A 13,746-nucleotide genomic window follows, 5' to 3' on the forward strand; every position below is an offset into this window, starting at 1 on the left:
TGCCAGGATACTGACTCACCAGCAGTTGGATCTTCCGGATACAGGTGTACTTTTACTAAAATTAACTGAAACACCTTCACTCCATGTAACTAATTATGTGACTTCTAGAAACCAATTGGCTACACCAGTGATGATTTGATATGGCAAATTAAAGGGAGTGAATACTTGTGTAATCAATTATTGTTATTAATTTGTAATTAATTTAGACCACTTTGTAGAGATCTGTTTTCACTTTGACATGAAAGTCTTTTTCTGTTGATCAGTGTCAAAAAAGCCAAATTAAATCCACTGATTCAATGTTGTAAAACAATAAAACATTAAAGATTTCTTGGGGGGGGGGAGGTGATACTTTGTATAGGCACCATAAACCGTCATCAAGTTGCCTCTCATCTGCCTTCACTCCAAAGAGAAAATCCATAGCTCATTCATCCTTTCCACATAAAACATGTTCTTGTTATAAGGATCACTTGTTAGTAATAATGACCAGAGAGGTACAGAGTCTGTAATTACTGACAAGTACCTTTATTGTCTCAACAGAAGAGCACTTGAAATTACACAACCTGTAAGCACACCTAAGTTTTCCTGACCCTTCATGATTAATTAAAGAATAGTAACAGTAATAATGGTCAAACGAGTCTATGCTGGCTGTGTTCCTGCTCTGATCTCCGTATATCCATGGGGAATTCTATATTGGTGCTGGCGGACTCTAAAGAGAAGTATTGCTACTTTTGCAATCAAAGCATCTATTTTTATATTCATCCCTTACCCGGTCAAATGTTGCATTTTGGTGTTATTGGCTATGATCATCTGATCTATTGGCTCTGGTCATTTATTGACCAGTGCCCATTAATTGTCCTTTCTCTGCAAGTGATAACTGGGAACTTGAGGCTCTTTGTTTCAATCAGTAACCAGCTCAAATGACTCGAGGCAGACACAGACCACGCCATTCACAAAACTACATTTTGTATTGTATCAAGTAACACCTCCCTAATAACTTATTTGGAAATTATCTCTAGTCTAGCAGATTACCTGGAACATCATTGTCTACTTTAAAACACTAACTCAGCCAAGCAAATCTAGTTCACTAAATGGAGGATGCAGAGCAGCTTCACAAAATGGCAGCCTCCATTTCTTTGACCTCATGACAAGAACAAAAGCAATTGGTCTGTCTGCTTCCACTGTCGTTGATTCATTTGAATTCACTGATTTGTAGATATGCCTACTTAATCATCTTCCCAATTTGTACAACAACTTTGGGGGATCTATGGTTTTGCATTATAAGTTTCCTCTGTGCTTCCACACTGCTAAGAATCCTACCACTAACCTTGTACCCTACTTTCAAGTTCAACCTTCCAATGTGAATCAGTTCATATTTTTCTGGATTGAGCTCCATCTGCCATTTCTCAGCCCAGCTCTGCACTCTGTCTGTGCCACGACTATCTTTTACACTACCCACATCTCCACCAACCTTTATGCTATATCAATCACCTAATTCTACTTCCCTCTGACTGACCTGTAAATATATTTGTATGACACTCTCTCCTGTATGTCTCTTTCTTCCTGTACAGTTGTCCTTGTGTTCCCTCTGTCTGGATTCATGATCCCAGAGCTGGTTTCCAAATGGGGAGGGGTGGTGGAGAGTAGTGGACTGGAGAGCCCATTTGCCCTCAGCTGTTGCAGCATTCAGGACATTGTGATTGATCTGGGAGCTATCTCCCCATGTATTGGTTTTTGTTGCAAGCCCTTTCCTGCTCATGCCTCTGGGGATTGCCACCTTGTTGTGGAGAGGCTCAAGTTCCTAAGGTCCCAAGAGTGATGTTGCCTGGAGCTTAGCTCCTGATAGGGTCACCCATAATGGTAAGGTCAAGGGGGAAGATTCAGTCTAAGAGCAACCCAACCAAGACCTGTGGTGGAACTGACAGAAGATGACAGTGAAGGGGCACCAGTCACCTTGCATACCAAGCCCCTGTTCTGTGTGGAGGCAGCCCATGTACCAGGCTCCCCACTTGAAACAAAGCCATGCACAAGCATTCTGCATTAGGGAGAACATCATACTCAACTTGAGTGATCACACTACCACTGCTACTACTCTTGACTGACAGGAATGTATCAGAAGTAGCACAGTTTAACACAATGATGGGCATCAGTTCCCATTTGCAGAGGGGAGTTCCAAATTTCTATCACTACTTGCAAGTAGAAGTATTCCCTAACTGATTGTGATCCTGTTCTAGGTTTCAGTGATATCCTCTTGTGCCAGACACTCAGACAGTGTAGAGATCTACTCAGTGTAGATATTTCCAAGCTCCACCTGCCATTAGTTCTGTTGAACCGGTCAAAATATTTGTCTTGTAACAGTCACTTCAGCTCCCTACTGAGTTTGGACTGAGAGCAGGGATCCTGAGGTTGAGTCAGCTGCTAGACGCCCATCACACAGACTCTGGGTACAAAGACACTGTACACTTGTTGACTAAGATCTGCTCGCATGCACATGCACACAGACTTGGCTATACTGAACAGGTCAGTGCCATTCCACATTGGCCATGATAGTCTAACGGTTAGAACGATGCTAAAACAGTTTGGGGCAGTTTGGAGTTCAATTCTGGTGCCATTTAGTAAAAGGTCTCTGTACGTTCTCTCCCTGGCATGCACGGGTTTCCCCGGTGCTCCTGTTTCCCCTCGAGGTTAATTGGTTATTGTAAATTGTCCCATGATTAGATAAGGATTAATTGGTGTGGTGGGGTTGCAGGGTCAACATTGCTCAAAGGGCCTACTCTGTGCTGTATCGGTAAATAATGAATTTGCTGCATAATGATCTGCAAGCCACAATCCTAACCAATGGGTCCACCCAACAGTGCCTCGTTATTGCACACATCCTCTTCAGTCTTCTTCACTGCAAGTGTTGCCTTCCACAGGTATGCCATTGGAGAGTCGATCCACATTAGAAATGGGAAAACTTTGAGCAACACACACAGTGCTGGAGGAACTCAGCAGGCCAGGCAGCATTTATGGAAAAGAATACAGTTGGTGTTTCAGGCTGAGACTCTTTAGCAGGACAAACTTTGGTATTGGTTCATTTTTGTCACAAGAACCACAAAGTTTGTCTTGCATACTGTTTATACAGACCAAATAATTACACAGTACATTGAGCTAGAATGAAGCAAGACAGTAACAATGCAGAAAAAAGTGTAAAATCAATAAAGTGCAATGCAAATAAATGAGAAATTGCAAGATCATTACAAGGTCATCTCCTCTCTGGAGCCAAGATTCAGAATGAGAGGCATTAATTCACATTTGTTAGTAAAATCTGGGATGATGAAGAAGAGGTGTACAGGAGTGAGATAGATCAGCTGGTTGAGTGATGTTTCAACAACCTCTCATTCAATGTCAGCAAAACTAAGGAATTGATTGTAGGCTTCAGGGAGGGGAAGTTGGGAGAGCAAAAACCTGTCCTCAGTGAGGGATCTGCAGTCGAAAGGATGAGCAGATTTAAATTCCTGCGTGTCAACATCTGTCCTGGGGCAACAGTGATGCATGCACAAAGAAGGCATACCAGCAGTTCTTAGGAGTTTGTGAACTTTTGGTATGTCACCAAAGACTCCATCAGACTTCTATAGAGCATTCTGATTGGCTGTTTCACCATCTAGTACAAATACAATGGACCAGAAGAGGCAGCAAAGGGTTGTAGGGTCAACCAGCCCCATTACGGGCACAATCTTCCCCACCATCAAAAACATCTTCAAAATGCAGCATCCATCATTCTGGGACATGGTCTCTTCCCATTACCACCATCAGAGGGGAGCTATAGAAGCCTGAAGGAGCACATTCATTTATTCCCGAACAGTGTTTTCTCACACATCATCAGATTTCTGAATGGTCTGTGAACTCATGAGCACTGCCTCATTATTCCCTTTTTTGCACTTCACGTTGTAATTCAGAGTCATTTTATGCCTTTGCTCTGATGTGCCGCAAAGTAACAAATTTTACGTTGTATAAGATGGCGCTAATAAGCTGGGTTCTGAAGATCTGATGGAAAGGGCAGGGATGGGCTGAAAATTAAAGGCATAGACAGAATCTTCATGTGAAGATCAAGGACATACAGGTACTGGTGGAACTGGAAAAAAAGTATAATCGCAGAAAAGGTTGGCAGGACTTACGACACTTAAAAACAACAATGGTGGTGCAAAGAACTGAGAAGTTATGATTGCAGGGATTGTTATTATACAATCTTGTTAAACCAAACTAACAATAGTAATGTGAAGCATGAATGCATAGAGAAGCCAAAAATGGCTGGGCTACAAGAGAACCAGCATTGTGCAGATAGAAAGGATTCATTTGGAACCTTGTCGCTGAGCAGTAATTATTAATTTATTGGGACTCTGGTTCTGTGCACCGTGGGTTCCTACGCATGCCCTTCACATCCTCCTCACCTCTGGGGTTCCCGAGCGCACACTTCCAACTGTTCAAATTCCATGTAAGAAAAATAAAATGGAGCATTAAATTAATAAGAACTGTGACTCAACTCAAATTCATAAGGAGCTACTGCAATGTAGTTTGTCACACCTAATTCATGATGATTTCTGCTCCACCTGACAGAGGAAAGTCACAGTGGTTGGGCATCGGGTCTGCCTTTGACTCAGAAGGGGTGTGGGGTGGGAAGAAGAGGTGAAAGGGGATTTGCTCATTAGAGGAACAGAAAAGAGAATCTGTGGCTGAGAATGAGATTCTCAGATGGTGTGTTGCCTCCCAGGTGCCAGGGTCTGGGACATCTCTGATTGAGTCCTCAGCATTTTTAAGTGGGAGGGTGAAGGGTGAACAGCCAAAGGTATTGGTCCACGTAGGTTGAGTGATGAGGTTCTGCATAGGGAGTTAGGAGCTGTGTTAAAGGGTAGGACCTCTAGGGTTGTGTTTTCAGGATTGCTAACCATGCCATGAACTAGTGAGGCCAGAACAAGGAAGATTATACAGTCTTACACATGGTTAAGGAGTTGGTGTCAGGAGGGAGAGTGTAAGATTTATTTTTAAAATCATTGGGTTGTCGTCAAGGGAAGTTGGGAATAGTATAGATCGGATAGTTAGTACCTGAACTGGAGAGGGACTAATATCCTAGCAGGAAGGTTTGTTATTGCTGCAAGGATTGATTTAAACTGGAGTTGCAGGGGATGGGAACCAGAGAGCCAGAACAGATAGTGGAGATGTTGTGGAGGCAGATGTTGGCATGACCTTGGATAAAGTCAGGAATCCTGCTGGTGGACATGCTGTGACTAGTGTCCTGAGCTGTGTATATTTCAATGCAAGAAGTATCGTTGGAAAGGCAGATGAACCTGGCATTATGATGCTGTAGCCATTAGTGAGACTTGGTTGCAGGACTGGCAGCTCAATATTCCAAGGCTCCATTTGTTGTAGATGTGACAGTGGGAGGGATTAAACAAGGAAGGGTGACATTACTAGTCAGAGAAAGTCACAGACTGGAGAACCAGAGTGAAGCATTATGGGTGGAACTGAGAAATAAGAAAAGTATGACCACATTAATGGGGCTATATTACAGACCACCTTATGGATTTTGGGGAACAAATTTGTTAAGAAATTGCACACTGTTGCAAGAAACATAAGGTTATTATAGCAGGTGATTTTAACTTTCCATGTATTGACTGGGACTCCCATACTGTGAAAGGACTAGATGGGATGGAGTTTGTCAAACGTGTTCAGAAACGTTTGTCAAACGTAATCAGTACGTAGAAGTCCCAGTGAGAGAGTGTGTGATGCTGGATCTGCCTAGGGAATGAGACAAGGCAGGAGACAGACGTTTATGTAGGGGAACACTTTGCATCCAGTGACCACAATGTCATTTGTTTCAAAGTAAATATGCAAAAAGCTAGATCTGGTCCATGGGTTGAGATTCTAACCTGGAGCAAGGCCAACTTTGATGGGTTCAGAAATGATCTGGCAAGTGTGGTTTGGGACAGGCTTTTTTTCTGGCAAAGCCCTACCTGGAAAGTGGGATGCTTTCAAAAACAAAATTTTTGACAATAGAAAGAGTTTAAGTGCCTGTCAGAAAGATAACAAGTGTAGAAAACATTGGTTTTCAAGAAATATTGATGCCCTGGTTAAGAGGTAAAAAAGGAGGTGCATAGCAGGTATAGGCAGGTAAGAATAAATGAGGTGCTTATGGAGTATAAGAAATGCAAGAGAACACTTAAGAAATCAGGAGGGGTAAAAGGCATGAATTTGCTCTAGCAGACAAGGTGAAGGAGATCCCTAGGGGATTCTACATTGTATGGTAAAGGCAGAAGGATTGTGAGGGATAAAATTGATCCTCGGGAAGACCAGGATGGTAATCCATGGTCGACCCTGCCTTGTGTAGCTGGATCCTGGACCTCCTGTCAGATCGCCAGCAGGTGGTAAGAGTGGGCTCCCTCAGCTCGGCCCCTCCGGCCCTCAACACAGGAGCCCCTCAGGGCTGTGTACTAAGCCCCCTCCATTACTCTCTGTATACTCATGACTCTGTCACCACCCACAGCTCCAATCTGCTAATAATTTTGCTGATGACACTGCATTGATTGGCTTTATCTCAAACAATAACGAGGTGGCCTACAGGGAAGAAGTCATTTCTCTGATACAGTGGTGTCAAGAAAACAACCTCTCCCTTATAGTTGCAAAACCAAAGGAACTGTTCGTGGACTACAGGAGGAATGGAGATGGGCTAATGCTGATTGACATCAATGGATCTGGGGGTGAGAGGGTGAACAGGTTTAAGTTCCTCAGCATCCACATCACTGAGGACCTCCTGTGGTCTGTACACACCAGCTGTGTGGGGGAAAAGGCACAACAGAACCTCTTTCACCTCAGAAAGTTGAGGAAGTTTGGTACGGGTGCCCAAATCCCAAGAACTTACTACAGGGGCAAAATTGAGAGCATCCTGACTGGCTGTATCACTGCCTGGTATAGGAACTGTACCTCCCTTAATCACAGGGCTCTGCAGGGAGTGGTGCAGACAGCCCAGCACATCTGTAAATGTGAACTTCCTATGATTCCGGACGTTTACAAAGACAGGTGTGAGAAAATGGGCCTGAAGGATCACTGGGGACCCAAGTCACCCCAACCACACTGTTCCAGCTGCCACCATCCGGGAATGGTACCGCAGCATAAAAACCAGGACCAACAGGATTCAGGACAGCTTCTTCCACCAGGCCATCGACTGACTAACTCACACTGATTTGAGTGCATTTCTATGTTACATTGACTGCTCTATTTATTATAAGTTACTATGATTGCACATTTAGACAGCGATGTAACATAAAGATTTTGACTCCTCATGTATGTGAAGGATGTGAGAAATAAAGTTAATTCAGTTCGATGTGTAGAGCCAAAACAGATGGGGGTGATCTTTGCATCTCTGTTTACTCGAGATGGATTCAAACTCTCTAGTAGTGAGGCAAATCAGCATCAACATCATGGATCCTGTACAAATTAGAAGAGGAGGTGTTAGCTACCCTGATGCAAATCAGGGTGGATAGATACCCAGATCCTGACAAGCTGTTCCCTTGCAAATAAAAATCTGCAGATGCTGGAAATCTGAGTAACGCACACAAAATGCTGGAGGAACTCAGCAGGCCAGGCAGAATCTATGGAAAAAAGTACAGTCAATGTCTCAGGCCGAGACCCTTCATCTGGACTCACGAAGGATCTCAGATGAAATGTCTCATCCTGGAACATCAACTATCCACTTTTCCATAGATGCTGCCTGGCCACTGAGTTCCTCCAACATTTTGAAAGTGTTTCCTCGGACTCTATGGGAGGTAAGTGCAGAAACTGCAGGGGCCCGAACAGATAGTGACTGGTCAGGAGACAGGAGAGGTACCAGGGGACTGGAGGATAGCCTAGGTCATTCCACTGTTTTAAAAAGGCTCTAAATGGAAACCAGGATGTTATAGGCCAGTGACTCTGACATCAGTTGTGGGAAAATTATTGGAAGGTATTCTAAAGGACCAGATATTTAAGTGCTTGGATATATAAGTTTTAGCACATTGGCCTTCATAAATAAATGCATTGAGTACAGGAGATGGGGCATTATGCTGAAGCTGTATAAGACATTGGTGAGGCCCAAGCTGGAGCACTCTGTGCAGTTTTGGTCACCCATCTACAGGAAAGATGTAAACAAGGTTGAACGAGTATAGAGAAAAATTACAAACAAGGATATTGCCGCATCTGGTGGGCCTGAGTTATGTGGAAAGATTGAATAGGTTAGGACTTTATTCCTTAGAACGTAGAAGATAGTGAGGAGATTTGATATACAAAATTATGAGGGGTATAGACAGGGTAAATGCAAGCAGGCTCTTTCCTCTGAGGTTGGGTGGGACTACAACCAGAGGGCATGCATGAAAGCTGAAAATCTGAAGGGGAGCCTGGGGGGATTCAGTAGACTGTGAGAGAGCGAAATGCACAAGTGGTGCATGCAAAATAGATTTCAAAGTTTAGGAGAAGTTTGGATAGGTAGGAGTATGTAGGGCAATGGTCCTCAATGGGAGTAGGCAGTTTAAATGGATCATCATGGACTAAATGGGTTGAAGGGCCTATTTCTATGCTGTATTTGACCTATATCCCTCTGAAACAAGGGCTCTCAGTCTTTTTATGCAATGGACCCCTACCATTAACGGAGGGGTCCACAGACCGCAGGTGCTCTGGAGTTCACCTATCCGTGTATCTGTCTCTTAATCTGCATGCACCCACCTCTCACACTTCCTCTGGTAGCTTGCTCCATATATCCACCATCCTTTGTGGAAAAACATGCCTCTCAGATCGTCTTTTAAATCTCTTGTAACAGACAGACAGACATACTTTATTGATCCCAAGAGAAATTGGGTTTCGTTACAGCCGCACCAACCAAGAATAGTGTAGAAATATAGCAATATAAAACCATAAATAATTAAATAATAATAAGTTAATCATGCCAAGTGGAAATAAGTCCAAGACCAGCCTATTGGCTCAGGGTGTCTGACACTCCGAGGGAGGAGTTGTAAAGTTTGATGGCCACAGGTAGGAATGACTTCCTATGACGCTCAGTGTTACATCTCGGTGGAATGAGTCTCTGGCTGAATGTACTCCCGTGCCTAACCAGTACATTATGGAGTGGATGGGAGTCATTGTCCAAGATGGCATGCAACTTGGACAGCATCCTCTTTTCAGACACCACCGTCAGAGAGTCCAGTTCCACCCCCACAACATCACTGGCCTTACGAATGAGTTTTTTGATTCTGTTGGTGTCTGCTACCCTCAGCCTGCTGCCCCAGCACACAATAGCAAACATGATAGCACTGGCCACCACAGCCTCATAGAACATCCTCAGCATCGTCCAGCAGTTGTTAAAGGACCTCAGTCTCCTCAGGAAACAGAGACGGCTCTGACCCTTCTTGTAGACAGCCTCAGTGTTCTTTGACCAGTCCAGTTTATTGTCAATTCGTATCCCCAGGTATCTGTAATCCTCCACTATGTCCACACTGACCCCTTGGATGGAAACAGGGGTCACCGGTGTCTTAGCCCTCCTCAGGTCCACCACCAGCTCCTTAGTCTTTTTCACATTAAGCTGCAGATGATTCTGCTCACACCATGTGACAAAGTTTCCCACCGTAGCCCTGTACTCAGCCTCATCTCCCTTGCTGATGCATCCAACTATGCCAGAGTATCTCCTGTCCTGAGGAAAAGACTGAGACCCTCCACCCTTCTATTTATACACTGATAATCACATCGGTAGACTTCAATGGCGAAATAATAACTGGGATTATTATTTTGCAGCACAGTTGAGAGCTGTGATATGTTGGTGCAACCCATCATATGACGCTCAATGGAAAAACATTGAGGAGCGGGTACTTTCCATCCCCATACAGGCAATTTTGGCTGATAACAACCTGCAAAAGTACATAAATACTGTTGATAACCCATGGGTGAAATTGACTCTTAAAATATGGAAAACTATTATAAAAGAATATAATCTAGAGGGAGATATTGCAATTCTTAAATGGTGTGTATATGACTCAGATTTTACACCAAATAAATTGGATGCTAGATTTAAGGACTGGACAGCTAAAGGAATAACAGTTCTTTGCAACATAATGAAATAAATGCTTAAAGAGAAACACTTATTAGAAAAACAAGATTTTTATCGGTACTTACAGATGTGACAATATGTTAATAAGACACTTAAAAATGTAACCAAGGCAAGTACATGCTTGATAGAGTTATTTAGAAAAGCATATAATTCAGAAAATGGTAGTAGAATCATTTCAAGCATATATAAGGGGATGTCAAATCTTAAAACACATTCGACTTCATACATTAAAACAAAATGGGAGAAGGAAGGAGGGATAATTATATCAGAGGAAGAATGGACAACAATATGGAGATATCAATGGAAGTGTACCAGTTTACAGAAATAGAGGGAGTTTGGATGGAAAAACTTGATAAGATATTTTATTACACCCTCTCAGGAATCCCATTATGATAGTAATCTCCCTGTTTACTGGAGAAATTGTGGAAACCAAAATGCAAATCATTATAATATTTTTTGGGACTGCCCTGTTATCAAAAACTATTGGAGGGTGATACACAATGCCCTACAAGACATCTTTAAATACGAAATACCTTTAGAGAGTAAGACCATATGTTTTGGATATATACCTCAAGAATGGTTGAAAAGAGATAAATATTTAATGAATATACTGTTGGTGGCTGGTAAAAAGACACTTACTAGGAAATGGTTATCACAGGAGAGCCCAACTTTAAATACATTGATGGAAATTACAATGGACATCTACAAAATGGAGAAGGTAACAGCATCTGTTAATCATAAGCTGAAACAATTTGTTTCATACTGGGGAAAAATGGTTTAACTACATAATACCTCATAGGCCTGATTTTTTTCTCACAAATCAATGAATATGTTGTAAAAAAAGATCACTCCCTACTTGTAATTAGTTCTTTCCTTTTGCTTGTTTTTTCTTTCCACTCTTTTCTATAAGTATATACCTCAGATAAATACTTTGTGGAGATTTGTGATATATATGATTATATGATATATATGTACAATGTCTGAAATACATCTTATGGAAATGTTTGTTTGATGATGAACTTCAATAAAAAAATTACAAAAAAATAAATAATAACTGGGGGAAGTAATTCTGGTCTTTAAAGTATAAACACCTCTTCCCTTAACCAGGAACATGGAGCCAAGGAGTCAATTAGCTTGCAGTGATTCAAAGTTATTGGTTAAGAACAGCTTTATTTTTACATGTAATGTGTATTAATGTTCTGGCCCCTGGGGGTGCAGTTTGTTTTATATGAACATCACTTCCTGTACATAAGCTATTTCTATGTGTATTAATTCAGATTTTGTCATGAAGTACACGGTGTTGAAGGAAATCTATCTCCATCCCCTCTTTATTCACCCTTGAAACTCTAATATTGGTGGTGAAGAAGGCATATGGTGTATCGGCCTTTATCAATCGTGGGACTGAGTTTAAGAGTCGAGAGTTTAAGAGTGCCGAGAAGATTTACAAGGTTAGTGCCTGGACTGGGGAGCATGCCTTATGAAAATATGTTGAGTGAACTCAGCCTTTTCTCCTTGGAGCGATGGAGGATGAGAGGTGACTACATAGAGGTGTACAAGATGATGAGAGGCATTGATCAGAGTCAGAGGCTTTTTCTCAGGGCTGAGGTGGTGAGCATGAGAGGGCAGTGTTAAGGTGCTTGGAAGCAGGTACAGAGGAGATGTCAGGGGTAAGTTTTTTTATGCAGAGAGTGGTGAGTGTGTGAAATGGGCTGCCAGCGACAATGGTCTTTTAAGAGACTCCTGGACAGGTACATGGAGCTTAGAAAAATAGAGGGCTAGGTAACTCCTAAGGTAAGGACATGTTCGAGACAGCTTTGTGGGCCAAAGGGTCTGTATTGTGCTGTAGGTTTTCTCTGTTTCTATCTGAGTCACAGACGGGAAGTGTCAGAGGCATTGGTGGCAACGGAGCCTGAGTTCTTTCTCCTTACGTGGGGGCTTTTCTTATTTTTTTTAAACCATAAAAGAGAGAGGGTCTAGTGGAGCGGCCATCGTCAGAGAGGGGGCTGGAGTCAGAGAGAGAGCTTAGAGGCTTTGACTTAAGGCTTCAGTGAGAAGAGGCCGGAGCCAAAGAAACGGGTAAGAAGGTTAGGTTTTTCCCTTTGCTGATTTGGTCTTGGTTGCCCATTGTACAGTGCAGGTGGGTTGGCAGATATGGCAGTGGAATGCTGTTCCTGTAGGATGTGGGAATTCGTGAAACCTGATGACAACACCTACAGGAAGTTGAGCCAACTCCAACTCCTGAAAGACTGCATTGAGCAGCTGGAGTTGGATGAACTAAGGATCAGCTGGGAGGCAGAACAATTGAAAGATACGACTTTTGAGCAGGTGGTTACACCCAGAGTGCAGAATTCAGGGAGTAGATGGGTGAACACCGAGAGAGGCGAAGGGAGAAAGAAGTCAGTGCAGGGTCCCCCTGTGGTCATTCCCCTCAACAACAGGTAGAACCCTTTGGATGCTGCTGAGGGGGGTGACCCATCAGGGCAAGGCAGCAGCAGCCAATAGCACTGTGATCGGCCCTGAGCCTCAGCAGGGTAGGTAGGGAGAAGTCAGGTGGAACAATGGTCTTAGGGGTCTCGATAGCTGGGGGGCAGATAGGATGATCTGCAGCAGCAAAAGGGACATCAGGGTAGTGTGTTGCCTCACGGGTGCTGGGGTCCAGGATGTCTCTGAGCAGCTGCAGAATATTCTTGAAGGGGAGGGTGAGCAGCCAGAGGTTGTGGTATGTGTTGATACCAATGACATTGGCAGGAGAGGGGTAGAGCTCCTGCGCAGTAAGCTTCGGGAGTTAGGAAGGAGGCTGAAGAGCAGGACCTCCAAGGTGGTAATCTCCAGATTACTCCCGATGTCACGAGCGAGTGAAGATCAGAACAGGAAGGTAGTGCAATGAATGAGTGGCTGAGGAGATGGTGTAGGGGGCAGGGTTTCAAGTTCTTGGATCGTTGAAAGCTTTTCTGGGGAAGGGCTGACCTGTACAAGTGGGACGGTTTGCACCTGAACTGGAGAGGAACCAATATCCTGGGAGGAAGGTTTGCTAATGCTGTTGGGGAAGGTTTAAACTAGATTTGCAGGGTGTGGGAACCAAAGTGAAGAGGCAGAGGATGGGGCGGTTGGTGCACAAGGAGACACAGTTTGCAGAGAGTTTGAGGGAGGACAGGCAGATCATAGAGCAAAGAAGCATTCATCCAGATGGTTTGAGATGTGTCTATTTTAATGGAAGGACTATCATAAGCAAGGCTGATGAACTCGGAGCGTGGATCAATACGTGGAACTATGATGTTGTGGCCTTTACAGAGACTTGGATGTCTCAGGGGCAGGAATGGCTGCTGAGTGTGCTGGGCTTTAGATGTTTCAAAAGGACAGGGGAGGGAAGCAAAATAGGTGGGGTGAGGCACTGCTCATCAGGGATAGTAACACAGCTGCAGAAAAGGAGGAAGTAATGGAAGGAATGACTACTGAGAGCATGGATGGAAGTCAGAAACAGGAAGGGGCAGTAACTCTACTGAGTAATTTTTATAACCCCCCTAATTGTAACAGACATCGAGGAGCAGATACGGAGGCAGATTCTGGAATGGTACAATAATAACATGGTTGTTATGATGGGTGATTTCAACTTACCTAATATTGACTGGCATCTCCTTAGAGAT

The sequence above is a fragment of the Hypanus sabinus genome, chromosome 2 (assembly GCF_030144855.1).
Source record: "Hypanus sabinus isolate sHypSab1 chromosome 2, sHypSab1.hap1, whole genome shotgun sequence".
NCBI lineage: Eukaryota > Metazoa > Chordata > Chondrichthyes > Myliobatiformes > Dasyatidae > Hypanus > Hypanus sabinus.